Source organism: Stegostoma tigrinum, chromosome 18 (assembly GCF_030684315.1).
Source record: "Stegostoma tigrinum isolate sSteTig4 chromosome 18, sSteTig4.hap1, whole genome shotgun sequence".
Taxonomy (NCBI): domain Eukaryota; kingdom Metazoa; phylum Chordata; class Chondrichthyes; order Orectolobiformes; family Stegostomatidae; genus Stegostoma; species Stegostoma tigrinum.
In genome coordinates this window covers 2,285,813-2,294,179 of record NC_081371.1, presented here as the reverse complement: position 1 = coordinate 2,294,179, position 8,367 = coordinate 2,285,813, and positions in this window count along the sequence as shown.

Here is an 8,367-nt window from a genome sequence, read left to right as displayed (position 1 = left end):
GTGTGTCACAGTGTTCAAAGCTCAAATTCCAGCTCATCAACTTGGAGCCAGAGTTCCTCAAGCAACCAATATTTCTACAGGGTATAATCACAATGAGCCACAATGGGATCCAACGGCTCCTACATCACACAGTTACAACACGTGACCTGGGCTGGTGTCTCTTTTACTACTTAATTCCTAATTTTATTTTTTGAAATTTCATGGTGTTCTATAAACATTTCCTACTGTTTGCCTTCAATCAAAAGGAAACCAATAATTGGTTGTTAAATTGGTAGCAATCACCAAACTATGAACTTAAGGTTTACCTGTGATATCACTCTTTTGTGCTGGGCTCCTGATCCTAGGCTTCAATTTATCCTGTTTATCAAAAACCATACTAACTTGGGGCCAAAAAAAGCAAAACATTTCCACCTTGCCTCCAAATTCCCTGAACTATGTACTCACTTGGGCTGTGTCTCACTCTGGCCAGATTCTCTCCTGCCTGACCGTATGAAGCTAACACCATATTAGCTATTTTCCCCATTCTGACTTAGAAATATATCACTGTTCCTTCAGTGTTGTTGGATCAAAATCCTGGAACCCACCACTTCTCCTAATAACATTGTGGGTCTACCTATAGCACATGGACTACAACAGTTTAAGAAGACAGCTCAGTGTCACCTTCTCAAGGGCAACTAGGTGTAGGCAATAAATGTCAGCAACATCTATGTCCCATAAATGAATAACAAAAACTTATAGATCACAAATCTTTTTTGTAAATGCTATATCCATAATCTAAAAACTACCAGATAAGGCAATATTTATATATTATGAAATTCATAAATTGTTTACAGTCTTTAATATTTTGTATGCACTTGATATTTAAATAAATGTGCAACGGATACTTAACATAAAGCTCAGCTCTGAGATAGCAAACAGTAGTCCAATCAGAAATAAACATAAAAAGCTGACCTTGCACAAATATAATTGAGGTGAACCAATGATAATTCCTATTGTTGTACAAGACTGATGCTCTTGTAGAAATGTTAATGGAAATAGATTATTTGATCAACGTGTATGTTTAATCAGATCCATTTCTTTTGCATATATGTAATTTTTTTCTGAAAAATAATCACCAGTTTCAGATAACAACCAAGTCACATTATCATCTAACTGCAGCCATGATCTGTTACGGCAAAAACTTCAAACTTGAAGATTGTGTTCAATGTGTCTTTATGGCATTTCTAACATTCCTGTACACAATTTGTTGTAACAGCAAGTGGAATGATTTTTATTGACCATATCACTTGACTGAGACTTTTATTTGATGATGTGTCCAAGATGAGCTAGGTGCTTGATGTTGGTTTGGTTTCACCTAGGATCAAAGCTCTAACATACATGGTTTGGTACTGTAGCCAGCTGAGAACTTAGTAGAACAATGCCCATCACACATTCAGGCTGAGCACATTAAAAAAACCATCATAGTTTCACCCAGCACAAATTGTCATCATTTAATAACGTGATGTCATACATCATCCAAAAGAGGACGCTGACAGACTTCGCCGAGCATTCTGGGAGAAGTCAGTGCAGTCATCATGACTGACCAGTGGAATGAGGAAGAACTCAAGTGTCAAGAAACCATAAACTCTAAATATTATATTATTATAGTGTTTCCATCCTTGCTTCCTTCCTCCTCAGGAGAGATATTAAGACAGACTGATAAGAAGTTTGTTGTAGCCCAGAGGGTTTTTGGTCTGCTTGTAAAGATTGCACTGTAATTTAAAGAAACAGCCTATTGGTATGCATGTGGGCTTAGGTGGATACTGGGCTTCACTAAGTAAAGCAGGCAAGGTAGGATTCTTTTATCATTCTTAGTGTATAAGGGACAGAGATGGCAATTAGGGCAGTGGTGTGCTCCTCCTGCCAGACATGGGAGATCAGGGAGCAGCCTAGTGTCCCCAGTGACTATGTGTGCAGGAAATGTGACCGGCTGAAGCTCTGCCCAGACTTCATTTTTTGGTTGGAGTGGCTGATAGACACACTGAGGAACATACGAGGGCACAAAGTGTGATAGACACTAGTTATGGGGAGATGGTCAGACCAGAGGTCTAGTCAGGTAGATGATTGCCAGGAGAGGCAGGCAGGTAGTGTAGGAGTCTCCTGTGTTTATTCTCCTCTTTAACTGTTATACTGTTTTGGATACTGTTGAGTTGGGGTTGGTCTCTCAGGAGAGTATAATAGCAGCAGTGAGGCTGTGAACCACGACTGACCCTGCTGTAGAGCAGTACTGGGCAAGATCCAAGCGAGCAATAGTGGTTGGAGACTCACTAGTTAGGGGCACAGACAGACATCTCTGCGGTCAAGTCTGAGACTTCAGGATGATGTGCTGTCTCCCTGCTGCCAGGATCAAGGATGGCTCTGAGTGGTTGCTCAAAATTCTTAACGGGGAGGCAAAGCAGCCAGAGGCCATGGTGCACATTGGTACCAACAAAATAGGTGAAAACAGGGATGAGGAGAAATTCTGTGGAGAAATTACAGGGAGTTTGGAAGGAGGCTTAAAAGCAGGACCTCGAAGATAGTAATCTTTGGTCTTCTATCAGTGTTATGTGAGGCAAAGAATAGAAAGATAGGACAGATGAATATGTGGCTAAGGAGCCGGTTCAGGGGGCAGGGTTTCAGGTTCTTGGATCATTAGGCTCTCTTCTGGGCAGGGGTGACCTGCACAAGAGGGACGGGTTGTACCTAAACTGAAGGGGAACCAATATCTTTACAGGGAGGTTCACCAGTGCTACCTGGGTGGACTTAAAGTAGAATTGCAGGGGGCTGGGAACCAGAGCAGCAAGTCTGTAAGTGAGGGAGAGAAGGGAGGGTAGATCTTAGGATCAGTAAGAAAGGAAGGACAGGCAGAGACAAGTGAATGAACACAATGGTACTAATGAGGGTTGAAGTGTGTTTATTTCACCGCAACGAGTATTAAAGGTAAGGCAGATGGACTCAGTACATGGGATTATGATGTTGTGGCCATTACAGAAGCTTGGTTGAGAGAGGAACAGGACTGGCTGCTCAACGATCCAGGGTTTCAATGTTTTAGACAAGATAGAGAGCAAGGTAAAAGAAGTGGTGGAGTTGTATTGCTAATCAGGGAGAATTTTACGTCTGCATTCAGAGAGGACATGCTGGAAGTCTCATTCAGTGAGGCCATATGGGTAGAGCTCAAAAATAAGATGGGTGTAATTGCTCTGATTGAATTATACTATAGGCCTCCCAACAGCTACAGAGAAATTTAGGAACAAATATGTAGGCAGATTATGAAAGGGCGCAATAAAAACAGAGTTGTCATAATTGTGACTTTAACATTCCCATTATCGACTGGGATCTTTACATCTTTATTAGCCACTGGAGAGATCCTGGAGGACTAGCAAATAGCTAATATTGTTCCTCTGTTCAAGAAGGGAAGTAGGGATAAATTGTGAAACTACAGATCAGTGAATCTCACATCAGTAATTGGGAAACTACTGGTGAGAATTCTTAGGGATAAGATTTATGCACATTTGGAAAAGCATGGCCTTATGAGGGACAGTCAGCATGGTTTCATGTAGGACAGGTCATGTCCTATTAACTTGATTGAATTTTTCAGGGAGGTGACAAAGATGATCGATGAGGGTAGAGTAGTGGATGTTGATTACATAGATTTTAGTAAGGCTTTTGTCAAGGTCCTTCATGGTAGGCTTCTCTAGAAGATTAAGACACATGGAATCCATGGTGACTTTGCTGCGTGGATTTAGAATTGACTTTCCCAAAGGAGACAGAGGTTATTGGTGGAAGGTTGATTTTCAGGCTGGAGGTCCATGCCTAGTGGTATTCCACAGGGATCCATAGTGGGACCTCTGCTGTTTGTGATACAAATAAATGACTTAGATGAAAATGTAAGATAACAAGGTGTAGAGCTGGATGAACACAGCAAGCCAAGCAGCATCAGAGGAGCAGGAAGGCTGGCGTTTCGGGATTTCTGAAGAAGGGGTCTCGGCCCAAAATGTCAGCCTTCCTGCTCCTCTGATGTGGCTTGGCCTGCTGTGTTCATCCAACTCTACATCTTATTATCTCAGATTCTCCACCATCTGCAGTTCCTACTATGTCTAGATGAAAATGTAGATGGATTGGTTAGTGAGATTTTAGACAATACAAAGATCGGTGGAGTTGTGGATAATGTAGAAGGTTGCCATGGGATACAGTGGGAGCAGTTGCAGATATGGATGAGGAACTAGCAGATAGAGTTTAATCCAGTTAAATGTGAGGTGCTGCACTTTGGGAGATCAAGTGTTAAGTAAAAGTATATAGTTAATGGCAGGACTCTGAACAGTATTGATGCACAGAAGGATCTTGGAGTTCAAGTCCAAAGCTCCTTGAAAGTAACCACACAAGTAGGTAGAGTGGTAAAGAAAGCGTACGGCATGCTTCCCTTTATTGTTCGGGGAACGAGTAAGAGAGTCAGGATGTCATGTTGCAGCTTTATACGACTAAGGTTAGGCCACACATACAGAATTGCATTCAATTCTGGTCACAACATTATAGGAAGGATGTGGAGGCTTTGGAGAGGGTGCAGAAGTTTTACCAGGATTAGAGGGTACGAACTATAAAGGAGAAACTAGAAAAACTCATTGTTTTCTCTTGAGTGGCACAAGCTGAGGGGAGATATGACAGAAATCTATAAAATTGAGATATATAGACAGGATTGATGGTCAGAATGTATTTTCCAGAGTTGAACTTCTAATACTAGGGGTCATGCATTTAAGATTAGAAGGGGAAAGTGCAAAGGAGGCATGAGGGACAAATTTTTTTTAAGACAGTGAATGGTAGGAGCCTAGAATGCACTGCCAGGGGTGATGGTAGAGGCAGACACAATAGGGGCATTTAAGACACTTCGATAAGCACATGAATATACAAGGAATGGAGGGATATGGACCAAGGGCAGGCAAGAGATTAGTTTCATTCGGCATCATGTTTGGCACAACATCATGGACTGAAGGGCGTGTTTCCTGTGCTGTATAGTCCTCTGTTCCATTACTATTTAGTAACATCACAACAGATCTGACTGCAACCACAGGTTCTTTATTCCCTCCTATCCCCAATAACCTTTCATTCATTTGCTTACAAAAATCTAGCTACTTGGGAATATTTAGGACTTTTGTTTTCACTGCCTTTTCAGGACAAGTTCCAAAGACCACGGCCCTCCAAGAAAGTTTCACCTCATGTTTGAAGTCGATGACCTCATTTTTAAACATGACCTCTAGTTCCAGATTCTCCACTAAGAGGAAACTGCTCGACCACATCCTGAAGCAAACCAGGTGTCACAGCCACATCACCTTCCTTAGCACCTGCCTATGGAACCAGATCATGTCCAATGGACTGGTCCACATTCATTTTCTGATGAAGGGTCTAGGCCCTAAACATCAGCTTTTGTGCTCCTAAAAATGTTACTTGGCCTGCTGTGTTCATCCAGCTCCACACTTTGTTTTATGCGTGCGATAGTCAATAAATTGACTAAGTGAGGGCTATTAAGGGTTTTAGTTTTACTGTGTTGCGGATCCTGAGATAGACACTGGTCTGGTTGAGTTTGTTATCTATAATCAACAGGGTTGGGAGAAACACTTCTAACGGGATTGATGTCACACAGAGGCACCCTTTGACTTGGTGCTGGATCTGATGGCAACCTCTAATTCCTTGGAGCTCTTGGAAAGATTGCAGGGACAGAAAACAAGCCCAGCAGCAACAGGAGCAGAGCAGGAACTATCACCATCACTAACCAACTGGAATGGAGGTAGCATAGGTAAACAGGCAGATTTTTAAAAATCTTCAGTGGTTGTTACTGGCTAGGACAGCATTTACTGCTAAATCCAGAGGGTAGGTAAGAGTCAACCCTCATTGCTATCCTAACCTAGTCTGGTCTAATATGACTCCAGACCCACATCAGTTTCATAGAACATAGAACAGTACAGCACAGAACAGGCCCTTCAGCCCACAATGTTGTGCCAACCATTGATCCTCATGTATGCACCCTCAAATTTCTGTGACCATATACATGTCCATTGTTTTGCACTACAAGAGAGGCCATTGACAATAAAACACACATTGCTATAAAACCTAAGCAAGTTTGCCAGCATCTGTGGAGAGACAGGGCAGTTAACATTTCAGGTCCAGTTTCCTACCTTCAGAAAATACACTCAGACTTTTTTTTCTGCTCTAGTTCTGCAATAGAACAGTCGCAAGTCAGGAATCTAGAAATTGCGAGACCACCGTCTGTACGGTTTGCGATCATTTAAGTAGTGAGGAACTGTGGTGAGGTGATGGCGTAGTGGTATTGTCACTAGACTATTAATCCAGAAACTTACTTAATGTCAAATCCCACTATGGCAAATGGTGGAATTTAAATTTAATGAGCAAAGTCTGGAATTAAGAATCTACTGCTGACCACAAATCTATTGTCAATTGGTTTATCTGGTTCACTAATGCCCTCCAGGCAAAGAAATCTGCCATTCTCACCAGTTCTGGCCTACATGTGAGCCCTGACCCACAGCAATGTTGCTGGCTCTCAAGTGCCCTTTGAAATGGCCTAGCAAACCATTCAGTTATACTAGTTGCTATAAAGTCTCAGAGAAGGTGGCTCAGTGGTCAGCACTGCTTTCTCACAGTACAAGGGACCGGAGTTTGATTCCAGCCTCAGGCTACTGTCTGAGTGGGTTTCCTCTGGGTACTCAGATTTCTTTCCACAATCTATACATGTGCAGGTTGGGGGCATTGACCAATTAAATTGCCCATAGTGTCCAGCAATGTGTAAGTTAGCTGCATTAGCCATGGGAAATGCAGGGTTTCAAGGATATGGTAGTATGGTGAATCTAGGTGGGATACTCAGTTGGTATAGATTTGTTGGGCCAAACGGTCTAGTTACACACTGTAGGGATTCTATCTAAATGAAAATGGATGTATAATCTGGTGTTGTTTTAGACACTGAAAAAAGGTAACAACAGAAACAACTCTGTAGACTCTAAAAAGTCCTCCTTACTAACATCTGGGGGTAGTGCCAAAATTGAGAGCGCTGATTCCCATACTAGTCAATTAACAGCCCGACATAGTCACACTCAGAATATTACCTTATAGACAATATCCCAGATACCAGCACCACTATCGCTGGATGTGTGCTGTCCCACTGGCAGGACAGCGCCAGCACAGGTGGCAGCATAGTGGAATACAGTCAGTAGAAAGTTCCCCTGGGAGTCCTCAATATTGATTCCAGACACCATGAAGTCTCATTCCTTCAGGTTAAACATGGTCAAGGATACCTTCTGCTGGTTACCATGTCCTCTATCTGCTCATGAATCAGTACACCCCTATGCTGAACAATGCTTGGAGGAAGACTGAGGATGCAAGGGCGCAAAATGTACTCTGGGTGGGGCATTTCAATGAAGGAAGTGGAATAGCAGAGTTGGGGAGTAGGAGGCAGTGAAGCCATCTATTGAGGGACTGTGGTAGAAGTGATGGACATTCTGGGAGTTGGGGAGGTCAGGGGTGAGGGGAGTGGCTAGAAGGCTCTGTCACAGTAGTACTGGCATCTGTATATATAATATAACTGAACTGTGACAGATACACACTCAACTTTTAACACGTCCTATCGCCTTCCCTCAAGAAGGAAAAGACAATCAGATGGGTTTTTCTGACAATGATTCCATAGTCATCATAGGCTCTTAATTTAAATTTTTAATCCTGTGACAATTTGAATTAGGGTCCCCAGAACATTACCTGAAGTCTCAGGATTTACAGTCCATCAATAATACCACTTCCCAAAGTCCTGGGGAAGGTTAAAAACAGTGGGAGGGGTTGAACCTACACAATTAACAGGCTAACAGTCAGCAGCTTTGGACAGAAATGGATCAGGGAACATTTGTTTCTTCCACATTTTCTCTATTCCACTGTTACAATAAAGATTTTGCCCATTGCCTTATTCTTCACCATTAATCCTGTTCCTTAGTTACCAATCCCACTGAAACTGAACCAAATTCACTTTCAGGTTCTGAAAGGAATTATAAACACAACCATAACTATTATTCTCTTCAAAGACACTGCTTAATCTGAGGCTTTATCATTTTCTGTTTTGACAGCACAAGTCTGTTGACCAGTGATCAAAGGGTAAGAATTCAAAATTATAGCCAACTTAGAATTTTAAATAGAAAAAATGAATTTAAGGTTCAGTAGCAAGTCTCTTGATCATCATATCAATTTAGTGCTGACAAGCCAACATAATTTCACATTACACTCTGCAATCTGGCAGCAGAGATAATGCATTAGAGTGATGTTACCACTCACCCTCCAAATTGGACCAAAACAGTTAATGTT